Source organism: Geotrypetes seraphini, chromosome 6 (assembly GCF_902459505.1).
Source record: "Geotrypetes seraphini chromosome 6, aGeoSer1.1, whole genome shotgun sequence".
In the NCBI taxonomy this organism is placed as follows: Eukaryota; Metazoa; Chordata; class Amphibia; order Gymnophiona; family Dermophiidae; genus Geotrypetes; species Geotrypetes seraphini.
In genome coordinates, this window is record NC_047089.1 from 144453791 (window position 1) to 144466364 (window position 12574).

The 12574-nt window shown below is 40.1% G+C and overlaps 1 protein-coding gene across 1 annotated transcript in view; it reads right to left on the reverse strand.

The window, feature by feature from the left end:
* Positions 1–12574, reverse strand: part of LOC117362218 (transcription factor 15-like) — a 72287-nt gene that overhangs the window by 47108 nt on the left and 12605 nt on the right. The gene's annotated exons all lie outside the window — the stretch shown is intronic.

Consider the following 12574-nt stretch of genomic DNA (forward strand, 5'->3'; position numbering starts at 1 on the left):
CTTCAATGATGGCACCATTTATAGAATCTGGATCAATGCTTCCTTATGAGGAAGCACAGAAACAGAGAAACATGACGACAGATAAAAGCAAAATGGCCCATCCAGTCTGTCCATCCACTATATCCACTAAGAGTCCCATGTACCTATCCCACACTTTCTTGAATTCAGATACAGTCCTTGTCTCCATTACCTCTACTGGGAGACTATTCCAGACATCTACCACCCTTTCTGTAAAAACCTATTTCCTTAGATTGCTCCTGAGCCTATCACCTCTTAACTTCATCCCATTCCCTCTCACTCTGGAGTTTCTTTTCAATTGAAAGAGTCTTGCCTCATGCGTATTTATGCCATGTAGGTATTTAAACATCTCTATCATTTCTCCCCTCTCCCGCCTTTCCTCCAAGTAAGTGAATGCACTTACTATCTGCAATGGTGACAGCACACTGGAACTTACCAAATACTAACTACAAGCACTGCCTGTGGCCACAACCCACCCATTCTCCATCCTTTCCCCACTTCTGGCTACAGCAAACGATGTAAGGAGAAAGAAACGGGTAGGATTTCACAGATTCTAAGTCTTTCCAAAGTAGTATGGGGCAGAGCCACGTGTTCTTTTTTCGACATAGAAATCTGGTAACTCTGTGCATACCAGAGCAGGAGTCTGCATTTGTGCACTAAACAAAGCTAAATAAATCTTTCTTTTTTACTTCATATTGCACTATGCATACGTGATTTATTTAGTTAGTTAGTCACTTTCATTTATGCTTATTTCTTCCACTCATTTTCTTAAAGCATTTAACTAATGCAGGGTGATTGCTGTGGACATGCATTAATAATAATAATAATAATAATTTATTTCTTGTATACCGCTATACCAAAAGTTCAAAGCGGTTCATAACAAAGGATACATACAGCCAATATTTAAAATACAGAATAAACAATTGGTATCTAATACAGAATAAAACAATCAGTAAAAAGGATGCATCAGATAAAATCTGTAAAAGTTAATTGCTACCACAAGCTAATTCACATGGAAAATGCTTATAGTACTTAAGCATGCAGGCCCCTAAATGTAATAAGAAGAAATAGATTTGCAAACAGATGCAAACTACCATTGCATTTTTAGAAAACTATTGAATGACATGGATCATTAACCGACAACTTTTTTCTTTTCCCTAATTTAATTGGCTAATTAATATTCTATTAGAAGCACTGTAGTAAGAAGTGGGCATCCGTAAATGACTACTATGAAAATGAGTGCTCACACCAAAGCACAGGAAAACAGGCACCACAAGTCAGTGGTGTAGTAAAGGTGGGAAGGGGGGAGGGGAACCGTTTGGTAGAGGCGCCGGCACCTCTCCACCCCTTCTCCACCCCCCATGCCAGGCTCGAGCCCTCTCCCTCCCGTACCTCTTACATCTTCACCAGCATGAGCAATTTCCCTGGTCCGTTCCTGCCTATGGACTTCTCTTTTGGGAAATTATCCAAACCTTTTCTAAACCCTTCTAAGATAACTGATTTTCACCATATTCTGTGGCAACAAATTCCAGAGTTTAATTACATGTTGCGTGAAGAAATATTTTTGTGGGTTTGTTTTAAATCTACTATATAGTAGCTTCATCTCATACCCCCTGGTCCTGGTATTTTTGGAAAGAGTAAACAAGTGATTCACATCTACCCTTTCCACTCAGCATTGTATAGACCTCTATCATATCACCCTTGAGCTGTCCCTTCTCCAAGATGAAGAGCCCTAGCCATTTCAGCCTTTCTTCACAGGGAAGTCGTTCCATTCCTTTTATCATTTTCGTCACCCTTCTCTGTAACGTTTCTAATTCCGCTATATCTTTTTTGAGATAGGTGACCAGAATTGCACACATTTTTATTGAAGCAATAGGTCTGTAAACACAGGACTTCTAAGTATTCTTTCGTATCAGTGGCTGAAAGTTGACCCTCCACCCTAATGTTAAATAAAAGGCCTGGTGGAGTAGCGAACCCTCAGTCCCCAACCCCCATGTTACAAAAAAGGCTTGGTGGTCTAGTGGATTCTTGGCCCTCCCCTAAGGTCCAAGAAAACTTCTAGAGGTCCACTGGGAACCCAACCTAAGGCTTCCTGTCTTCTCTGGCTCCCATACCTGGAAGGGGGCAGGAGTGATGCTCACACACTCTTGCCTCTAGACACAGTTATCTTCAAAATGGTGGCACCCCAATCCTACCCAGTGCATCCTGGGATGCACTAGGCAGGCCCCTTATATTGTAGATAGACACCATTCAGTGCATCACTGTTTTGAAGATGACTACACCCAGAAGGAGCAAGTGGGAATTGCGGTAATGTGGCCGTGCTGATACCCCAAGACATGCCCCCTCCATGAAAAAATTAAACCCTCTTTTACAAAGACACGCTAGTGGCTGCCACTGCGGTTACTGCCCCGAATCCCAAAGGGATTTAAAGTGCTTTGGGGCTTTTGCCGCGCAGCAGCTGCTATTGCGGCTTTGTAAAAGAGGAAATATGTAATTAGCATGTGGTTGGTTTGTTTGGAGGTGTGTTTTCAGCAGGACTTGGGTAGGCTTATAATCTGGATGTTTTTCAGCAATAATGAAACAAAGATCCTGGAGAAAAAAGAAGTATGTTTTAATCTAGATCTGTCTCAGTCACAAAAAGATGTCTATGGCCAGCTGATCACTGGAGTGATTAAGGCATTACACTTTCTTAATCCCCCAGTGGTCACTGATCCTTTTCCACCCCCTCAAAGATGTGGCAATGCCAGTAGATACCAGGCTCTATGACAGCAGCGCTTTTAATGTGCAGACTCAGCGTGCTGATGATTCAGGCACCGTTATTAAATGGGTATTTGCTTTAAGCTGCAACTGGCGTGATCTTCAGTGAATGAGTATAAAGAGGAAGATAGTGTTTTGTTATTTGAGTAACCTGCATTAATATATATTTTCATTTTATCAAATAGTTGCAGCCTATATAACTCTGACCCCTGATGAAGCTGGTTTTGCCAGTGAAATGGGCTGTGAACAGTGGATCAGATAAGTGCTTGATTTCTTTGGATCATTTTTTGATATTCATGAGGATTTTGAATGTGAATTTTGAAATGAATTTGAATTGAAATATTGTTAAAATTGCGCACGTTGTGATAATTTGCACATTAGATTATATGAGAGGTTTTTCAGGGTTGATGATCGAAATCTGTAACCAGTAAGTCTCAGACTTTTTTTAAATTCAGCTGGTCTTGAGCAGGTTTCTGAGACCCTTTTCCTCTCAAAAATGATTGATCGCTTGCTGCAATTTTAACTGGGTCTTTATGCAATATGATTTAGAATTTGAATGACTCCAACTCCATCTTTTTGCTAAAGTCATGTTGTGACATGTCTCAAGGTTACTCATGCACAGTTGTGTGGCTCAGTGCAAATCTAACATTCCAAGAAGCAGGATGTCAGAAGAGTCCTCGTGCAAATCAAATAAGAAACTGCTAAATTTGAAGCACCATTCAGTGATAAAATTTTTCACAAACAGTGGCATAGTAAGGAGGTGGTCTGCCCTAGGCACCATGTTGGTGGGAGCACCAGCATCCCTCCTCCTCTCCATCCACACCTCTTCCCATTCCTCTTCTCCACACATGTGCCCCCTTCCCTTTCCACATACCTCTACTTGAACTTGTTCATGGCAGTCAACATGCCCTTCAAGACCCCGTCAGCTCTCCCACTGATGTCACTTCCAGGAGCCACACATAGGAAGTGATGTCAGAGAGAGAGCCGATAGGGTCGCGAGGAGCAGTTTGTTGACCGTCATGAGCAACTTCAACTAGAGTTACAAGGAAAGGGAAGAAGGCCCGCAGGGCAAGCAGGAATGGGGAAGGAGCGGGATGGAGATGAGAGCGGGGAAAGGGCACCACCACCCCGGGCGCCTCTCACCCTCACTACGCCATTGCTCAGAAAGAAGGAAAAAAGCCAAAGGAGATCCAAGAAAACATTTAACTGCAGTTTATGGTGAAGATGACCCTCACACTGGATGGCCTGTGGACACAACTTCCACAGAAATGTGCAAGATAATCGAGGATTTAATTTTGTCAGACAGATGAATTAAGGTTTCCCAAACAGCTGAAGAAATAGGCATCTCAACAGATACAGTTTGGAAAATAATTCATGAAAGGTTAGGCATGTCCAAGGTTAGTGCAAGAATGCTGACGTGAGGTCAGAAAGTCACAAGGTTCCAGTGCTATCAGGAGAACTTTGAGATGCTCCATGAAGACCACATGAATCGTTTGGTGACTGGAGATGAGTCTTGGATCTATCACAGAGATCCTAAGTCCAAAATGGAGTCAATGGAGTGGAAACACAAGTCATCCCCCACCGCACAAAAGTTCAAGACAGAAAAATCTGCAAAGTCATGGTAGCTGTCTTTTGAGCTGATGAAGGACTTTTGCTTCTGGAGTTCATGCCACACAAGACAACCATAACCAGGAAGAGTTACAGCAACATAGTGACTGCTTTGTGGAAGTCAGTCAAGGAGAAAAGACAAGGAAAACTCACAGCAGGCATGCTGCTTCTTCATAAAAATGTGACAGTGAACATCTCATGACAATCACAGGCTGCCATCTGAGAATGTGGGTTTCAGCAGCTAAACTATTCACCCTACAGTCCTAATTTGGCTCCCTCAGATTATTTCCTGTTCTGAGTTTTGAAGAAATATCTCTGTGGACAGTGGTTTTCAAGTGATGAAGGTATCAAGGAGACTGTGACATCCTGGTTTGAAGGTCAAACAGAAGAATTATTTTCAAAGGGGTTAAAGTCATTGTAGGAAAAATGGATGAAGTATGGAACTATCAGGGGACTATATTGAAAAACAAAGCAAAAATGTTTTGAAAACTCTTTTCTTTCCTACCGAGGTAGATAAATTATTGAACACCCCTCATACGAGTGATCAGTGAAATTGGTCTTTTTATTTTAGTATTGCATAAGGTATCTTGTTATCTAGTGGAGACATTATACTGCAAAGTAAACATGATCCACATCTCTGATGACCCTGAGCTGGTAACTCCCTACTTCCCATTTTTTAGTACTACAAGTGCTTTCTTGTTTCCAGAATATGAGATTTTTGATGTCATACTCAAGAAATAACAATCTGAATGACATGTTATGTCATACAACTAAATAACTCAACACAAATCGTGTTTCAGCAATACAGCCTGTCTCAGGTGTCTAGACAAATATATAAAACATAAAACTAATAAAACTTTGAAACCTCAAAAGGAGGATAAAATAGACCAAAGAGGATATCATACAATAAAAAATAGGATGCAACAGAATAAAATCTGATTATATGTAATGAATAGTTTACAGTAAACACCAAAAAGTCCAACAGGACAGAGAACCCATGGGTATAAAACAGTACAAAAGGAAGTGGGAACGGACAATGAGCACTCCACTGAAGAACACTGATGTAAAACCAACTTGTTTATTTCATAAAAGGACACAAGCAGAAGCTGTGGACCCGACACAACACTGTGTTTCGGCGTCTGAGGAATGCCTGCATCAGGGGTCACTGCGGCGTATATGTTCACAGATGACAAGTCTGGGATAAAACAAAGCTCGGTCCAACTAACATGCCAGAGTAACCAAATCACTATGGAAGCATTTTCAAAATAGTTTAAAATCATGTATATCAAATATATAAATATTTTTCAATCAAATAGAAGAAAGCAAGCCAATATAATATACACTAATCAAGCAAAACATAAAAGCACATAACCATAGGATAGGAATGGTACAGAAATTGAGTGTAAGGGATAATCTATATGTTAAAAATGCATTATACACATAGGCCAAAGATGTGTATCTTGTTACAGTGCATGGAAGAAGATGAATTACCCAGAGAGCATGCCTTAAAAGTTTGTCGTGCAAATTAACATTTATTTTGTACTTAAAGCTGCTTCATCATTAGTACACATGATGTTAGTCCTGGATCCCATGCACTTTTAATGTTTCTGTAATGCACTGAAATGTTATATTTGTTTTGTCTATTTCTCATTTACAGTGTATTGTTTTTAGTATTGTACACCTGAAGCAGCCCAAGAGGGGCGAAATGTGGACCACATCAGACGATTGTTTTAATAAAGAGAATTTGTTTTGCAGCACTTCATCTAGGATATGTTGTCTTTTGCACCACTTCTGGTGCAGATCTGTTGTTTACTAGCAGGTGGGAAGATGCATGTATGTGTGCTGTAAAGGTTTCTAGAAATAAGCTGAGCATTGTTCCCATATAGGCTCAAAGTGATGTCGCCCCACAGGTAATATGTAGAAATAAAATAAAAACACACAGAAAAAAATAATATCTTTTTTATTGGACTTACTTAATATAGTTTACGATTAGCTACATTAACCCTTCTTTTGCAAACCGCGCAAGAGGTTTCTAGCACCGGCCGGCGTGCTGAATGCTCTGCGCTGCTCTGATGCTCATAGGAACTCTATGACTGGCTAAGCAGTGCAGAGCATTCAGCACACCAGCCAGCACTAAAAACTTCTTGAGCGGTTTTATTAAGGGGGGGTAGGTTAGTCCAATAAAACTTCATTAAGGGCTCCTTTTACGAAGCCGCGTTAGCGGTTTTAGCGCACGCAGCTTTTTAGCACACGCTAAACCCGCGCTACGTGGCTAGAACCAACGCCAGCTCAATGCTGGGGTTAGCATCTAGCGCGGCCGGCAGTTTAGCCCGCGCTATTACGCGCGTTAAACCGCTAACGCGGCTTCGTAAAAGGAGCCCTAAGTTAGACTAATTTTTTAAAGTATTATTTTTTTCCTTTGAGTTTTTGTTTTATTTCTACATATTACCCACATGTGAGAAAATGCCCATCCTATTTGTCCCCAGACAAAAAGAATATTACTTATTGTCAAGTAATTGAAGCTGGTCTTCTCCCCAGCCATGAGATTCATGCCACTTTTAGAAGATGGTTCTTGCAAGTATGAAGAATTCACTGTTCACTGGATTAGTGTTATCCAGTCTTCAAGAAGGACATCGCCCATCTGTACAGATGCACCAAACGTTCTTTGAGAGAATCTGATAGGGTCATTGACTTGCTCTATTGCTTGGCCAAGTTAGAGGCAAGACATAGGATTGCCATTTATGTTGTGCTGATCAAATATTTGCTAAATGAAATGTATACACTCAGTCCAGCCCTTCACTGTGATGCTGTGCTGAGAACATATACGGTAAATATGTTAGATTTTCCTCCTAATATTAGCTGGAATTGGAAATGCAGCACTTTGTAATATTTAACTTTAATCTTCAGCTATAAGTTGGTTCGTTTGACTCCAATCTCTGTGACAAAATATATTAAGATTAGTGTTCTCACTGTAAACCCAGTGCAATGACTTTATGGAACAGTGCTTGGGATTCCAACCCAAGCACTTGTGTTCCACATGCTGTTCCCCAGACCCCATAGCCAATATCACAGTGTGGTATAGACTTATCCTTCATATCAATGTGTATATGGCTCCTGCAAATCACCAGGCTCAGCCAGATCTCACTGCCAAATTCAAACTTCCATCACCAGATATTGGCACAATGCTCCCAAGAGCCTAACAGGCCTACTTTCAAACGAAAAGATCACAGTGACCATTCTTCAAATGCCTGAACATCATACAGTGGCTGGGAAAAAAAAAAGTCCTACCATCTTGCAATTAGAATGGCCTGCAAAGCCAATACAATAAAGCATACACAACGGGTATATTTCACCATTTTTACTTATCAAAAAAAAGCACTTTTTACCAGCATTGTTTGCAGTCAAGTAGTACAAATCAGTTTATGTTGTCATTAAAAACATGCCTGTGAATTTGATATCTGTAGGAAAAACATTCATGCTGTTATACCTTTAAAATAAGATATCATAATACATTATACAGCACTAGAAAAATACAATTCAAGTCAGAAGAGCCTTAATATAATGTGCAAACAATAATGTTAGGTTTGTACATCCATGTAGAAATTTCATCAAGTATATATTACAGAGAGAGCTTACAAGTCATCTTTCTGTCTAAAAAATTAATAAATTAAAGCACACTAGAAAATATCCTCACAGTACAGTACACTAGGTATACATTCAAATTTCTTTGAGGTAATCAAGTAGCGCTGCCAAATTCTTTCCTTTGATATCCAATCAGATTTAATGATACTAATTCAGTAGCACCATTGATAAAGGATCAGATAAGTAGCTAAGATGGTGCAACCCATGATGAAACAGCATATGTACCTTCTCTTTCCTCTGCTGTGCAAAAGACCATATAATTATTTTAGCTCACTTTTCTCATTGTTTTCAGCCTATTTCAATGCACAGATGGCAATTCTATCAATTGGCACCTCATTTTACATGCCATAAAGAGATGCACTTACAGCTAATTTTAAAGTGGCATGTGGTGAGGGCTTTCAGGGGATTCAGTGAATTCCCATCTCTACAGCCCTGCTTTTTTTTTTTTTTTTTGGTATGAAGTTTGATTAGTTGAGTAGGCAGTCTGCTCAACCAATCAAACTACATCAAACAAAAAGTAAACAAACACAAAAAAAAGCAGAGCTCTTGGGCTGGGGATTCTCCGAACCCCCTGAAGGCCCTGTCAGTGCTGATCTGAATTTGATTGGCTGAGTAGTATCTGCCTGTTGCATGCTCAACTAATCAAATTCAGAGCAGTGCCCTCAGGGCCTTTAGGGGTGGGGCAAATCCCCTGAAGGCCCAGACTGCATGCCACTGCAATTTTATAATTCCGTGTTCTTCAATGCAAGACCCTGGAGGCTTCTGGGGTGGCGCTCATTATCATTCTGACTTATCTGCAAGTTCTCTTTCTACCTAAGCTCATGACAGAAAGGGGGAAGTGGATGGAAGGAAGAGCCACATGCTTGAAGGACAAGGGATTTCTCAATAGATGAAGAGAATGTATTTGGAAATGCTCACTTCCTTAAGGATACACCCAATACAAAGTTTGAAGGCGAGTTAGTAGAGGTGGTTGCCACTGATATACTTTGGTTAGCAGTGACACAACAATACAATGAAAGATATTTGGTGGCTCTCCTTCAGCTCATTTGGATTCAAAGTGGCCCTGACTTAAAAATTAGCAAAGACCACTGCTACAATGGCTTAAGGGCATGCCTAATCTGTTATAGAATAATGCAGAGCCTCACTGAAGAGCCAAAAGTTAGAAAAGTTCAATGGCTGGCATATGTGGGAGTACCTAAATGCACCATGCAGTGTGCACAACTGACAGTTGAGTGTTGCTGGGTGATATGCCCATGCGCCACCCACATGTACACTCCCTGCCAGTTGCATACTAACCCCCAGAATCTTTATATAGTGCTGAGATTTTGATGACAAAATTTACGCACAGATCATAGCTTATGAGACATTTAATTGCAATTAATTGATGTTAATTATTGCAGTTAATTAGCGACAATTGAAATTTGCCCATGCACTTCCTAGGTGTGGCCAGGGGAGTGGCAAGGATCATTTGTTAAAGCTGTGTACAGGGTTACAGAATAGCCCCATTTCCACACCAAAATGCCTGGAGTCAGGCAGCGGCATTTACACCAGGTTTCAGCTGGTGTAAATACCGAGACCCACCTTTAGGCAATGTTTACAGAATAGCACTCAGTGAAGATTTTTTCCCAGTGCCACAATCTCAGTGCTATTTATAGAATGACTTCCCATGCAATTTAGGAGCCCTGTTTACACACGTAACTGCCAATTACTGGTACCAAACATATATATAAGCACTCCTAGTCTATAAACACACTGTTGGCACCTAAATTTGGGCATCAGCTTATACAATTGCCTTTATATCTTTATCTTTATTAAAAATTTGATAAATCGCTAAATCTTGGTACACCCAAAGCTAAGCGATATGTAAAAGATATACTAGGGTGAATCAAAAATGAAAGGCAATTGTTAAATTATGTGATAACTGGAACAGAGCTAGCGAAAAGCAACATATGTACTCATACATTGCCTGTTGGAAGGTTTGTCCATGCACAGTGTAAGTGCTCGGCCTTTAGCTGTGTGGCAGCCATGAGGTTAGAAACATGGATGCTCCATTGCAACATTGCACCATCAAAGAACAATGTGAAGTAATGTGCTATCTTTGGACAGAGGATATGAAACTTGTGGAAATTCAGCATCAGATATTGACTCAGTGCGGACATACCACCATGAATCAACAAAGGGTTTACGAGTGGGTAAAAAGGTTTAAAGTGGGAATAACAGGTGTAACAGACGAAAGTTGTTCTGGTTGCCCATTGACATCGCACACACAAGAGCACATTGACAGGGCAGATGCCTTGATTAGAGAAGACCAACCGATAACGGTGTCTCAATTGGCTGCAAATTTGGATATCAGCTATGAATCTGCATTTGTCATAATGCATGATCACTTGGGATATAGGCAAGTCTGTGCATAATGGGTTCCCCAACAGCTTACTGATCTGCACAAGGTTGCGACCCAGTTCCTGAGATGGTGTGAGGAAGACCCAAGTATTTTGGAGAGAATTGTCACCGGTGATGAGACATGGGTGCATCACTGAAACCCGGAGAGCAAAAGACAAAGCATGACCAAACTTCACTGGCTCCCAATAATCTCCAGAATCCATTTCAAATGTTCCTGCCTGGCTTTCAAGATCATTCACGGAATCCTGCCTCCTCTTATCCCACTGTCTTTCAACTCCTCCAGTCCCGACTCCTCCAGAACTGCCCAAAGGCTTAAACTAGCCTTCCCCTCTCCACGCGGCATCCACTATTCAGGCAAACTGGGAAAATCCCTTCTCTTCAAAATCACAGGTCTTTGGAACGACCTCACCACCCCGCTGCGGAACCTGAGCTCCCTTCAGTTATTCCGCAAACAACTGAAAACCTGGCTTTTCAGCAAATTGTAGCTCTATCCTTCCCCCCCTTTCTCTCCCCCCTTCTACACATAAGTTCATGTAATCCTTTTTCTTCTTCTCTACCCACTATTTTAAGTTCTTGTAAACCGTGTCGAGCTCCATTCTCATGGAGATGATGCGGTATATAAACTTAAGGTTTAGATTAGATTAGATTAGATGATGAAGTAAAGAAAGTGGTGTTCACCTGGCTTCAGGAGCAGCCCAAAAACGTATTCTCTGCAGGAATGCAGAAGCTAGTTTAACGATACAACAAATGCGTCATCTTGCATGGGGACTATGTGAAAAAGTAATATGTTCAATTGCTCACAGTTACTTCTATTAAAGCCGTAAAATGTGTTTTGCCTTTACTTTTTGATTTACCCTCTTTTATAGAGATTTGAAATAGAACGCCATAATTTAAAAGTAAAGCACATACATCTCAAGATCACTCACACATATAAAACAATCTAACAAACTAAAAGCACTAAAATAAAAGCTAACAAAAAGAAATGAGCTTTTAAATTCACTATAAACTGCTTTAAAGATGTCTCTAAATGTGAGAAGGCAAGCCATTCCAAGTACTAGGAAATAGAATGCAGAATTACATGTTATCTCCCAAAGTGCCTGGGCTGGCAAAGGGAGAACTAATCTTTAATCATTCAATGATCAAAATACTCTAGAGGGGGGAGTAAAGAATTGTGCAACACAAGGTAATCTGGGGAGTCCTTCCGTAGTGCCCAAAAAGTTAATAACGACCTTAAATTTAATGTAATTGTTAAAAAAATAGGCTGCCGTATTCTTTAAAGAATGTAATCATTTCAAAGATGATATAGGTAAGCCTGTATAAATAATGTTACAGTAATCAAGACAAGATGTTTCTAAAGGATGATAAAAAGAGTGTGATGGGCTCCTACCTTACGAACTACAGCTAATCGCTGCAGGCTGGATAACCCCAGCCTGATAACTAATGAAATGTTTTCTGAAAACTTCAATTGCAAATCAATAATAACCCCTAGGTAATGAAAGTAAGGTAGTAGGGTGTGTTGAGTACCCAACAAGATTGGAGAGATCTGAGGAATAGGAATCTGCTCTGATACCCAACATACCAAAGTTTTTAATATATTCAAAATCAAATGATTCTTCTTTAACCACTGTGCCAATTTGACAAGACAATTCTGTAGAATAGATAAATCTACCTGAAAAAGATTAACATAAGTGACTAACAAAATTTAATCCGCATAAATGTAGCATGAAATTCCTAATGAGTTTATTAAGAAAGCAAGAGGATTCAGAAAACTATTAAACAAAACTGATGACCCCTGTGGAACCCCACAAGAAAGAGGATAAGAAGGCACCTTGAAACTACGGCCTCAAAAAAAAAAATGAAGACAATCTCTTTAACATTATTGAGTGATTGATCAAATTAAATGCTGAAGATAGACTGAAAGATACTAAAAGAGCAACTAAAACTCTTTCATCATTAAATTGAATTTCACTTAGTAATGATGAGAGAATTGTTTCAGTGCTGTGACCAATGTGAAATCCTGATTGATGGGAATGCAAGATGTTAAACGCTTCTATATGGGCAAGTAATTGATCAGCAATAATCTTCTCTGTGAGCATAGCCAAGAAAGGGAGAGTAGATGCTTTCTTTAAGAGTGGGCATACTATTGCAG